This window comes from Sinocyclocheilus grahami, unplaced genomic scaffold, assembly GCF_001515645.1.
Source record: "Sinocyclocheilus grahami isolate Dianchi unplaced genomic scaffold, SAMN03320097.WGS_v1.1 scaffold517.1, whole genome shotgun sequence".
In the NCBI taxonomy this organism is placed as follows: domain Eukaryota; kingdom Metazoa; phylum Chordata; class Actinopteri; order Cypriniformes; family Cyprinidae; genus Sinocyclocheilus; species Sinocyclocheilus grahami.
In genome coordinates, this window is record NW_015505696.1 from 556,332 (window position 1) to 557,964 (window position 1,633).

Consider the following 1,633-nt stretch of genomic DNA (forward strand, 5'->3'; position numbering starts at 1 on the left):
CACATTGCACATGAAATTTAAAATTGAAAACATTTCACAGAAGTAAAATGGGTAACATATACAGTGCCTACAAAAAGTGCAAAACGAAAGAAAGAACTGATTGGTCTTTAATAACTTTAATAATACTTCACTAACTTTGTTCCTTTCACATTTTTTTTCAAGAAAGAAAGAAAGAAAGAAAAAAAGTCTCACAGTTTAAAAATAAACTACGGTTGGTCACTGTACATGTCCATCAGACGCTCTCTTCCTGTCTGAGTGGGCGGTTCTTGGCTAGAATAAGCTGCAAATTTGACCAAACTTTCATGCCGATAGTTAGAAGTGTGTGTGTGTGTGTGTCTCTGTGTGTGTGTGTGTAAGTAATGGACATTCCTTCTAAGAAACCATCAGTGTTTTTCATCCGTCAGTCTCCTCCTGAGAGCGTCTGTGAAAACGCTCCGGACTAACTGGTAAAACCATAATTCTTTCATCACTGTGTTTAATGTCTGGCCAGAATCATCTGTCATATTCTATTGTGCATGTTCAGTTGGGTGGTGGTTTGTTAAAGTCAACATGAAATCAAAATGAACACTATTTTCGTAATACTTGTTTTATTGTGATTGATTTACAGATCTGTTTTTATAGTATTTTATCAAAATGTTTCATCGCAAACTTGCTCTGCCTCTGAAACAACTTCAAATTGCTCTTATTTTTCAACTACTTCACACACTTTTCAACCAAACATCATCATTCATTCAGTTCTCAATGGCAAAACTGAAGTCCTGTTCTAGTCCTGTTTCACTCAGCATTGTTATCGGACTAAAACCATTAAAAATAGCTGCACTAACTGAAATAAAGCTGAATTTAAATATTAGATGAAAAACATAAACTTGAAAAAATATGAAAATTAGAAATGTTGCTGACAAATAAGTTTAAGCTGAAGTACTAACCAAAATAAAGCTAAATAGAAATATAAAACCCCAAAAAACTAATAAAAAAAATTACAAAAGCACATTGCACATGAAATTTAAAATTGAAAACATTTCACAGAAGTAAAATGGGTAACATATACAGTGCCTACAAAAAGTGCAAAACGAAAGAAAGAACTGATTGGTCTTTAATAACTTTAATAATACTTCACTAACTTTGTTCCTTTCACATTTTTTTTCAAGAAAGAAAGAAAGAAAGAAAAAAAGTCTCACAGTTTAAAAATAAACTACGGTTGGTCACTGTACATGTCCATCAGACGCTCTCTTCCTGTCTGAGTGGGCGGTTCTTGGCTAGAATAAGCTGCAAATTTGACCAAACTTTCATGCCGATAGTTAGAAGTGTGTGTGTGTGTGTCTGTGTCTCTCTGTGTGTGTGTGTAAGTAATGGACATTCCTTCTAAGAAACCATCAGTGTTTTTCATCCGTCAGTCTCCTCCTGAGAGCGTCTGTGAATAATACTCAGGTGTTTGTGTAACTATACATTCCAAGAGTCTCTGTATATTTATGCCTCTCCCTCTCTCTGCAGTGTTTAAACGAGAAGAAACTGAACTGTACAAAGGAAATGAAAGAATTTAGGGAGGCTTTAGTGGTGTCTTTGTTTGACCCTGTGTGTGTGTGTGAGTGTGTGTGTGTGTGTGTGTGTGTGTGAGAGAGAGTGTGAGTGTGTG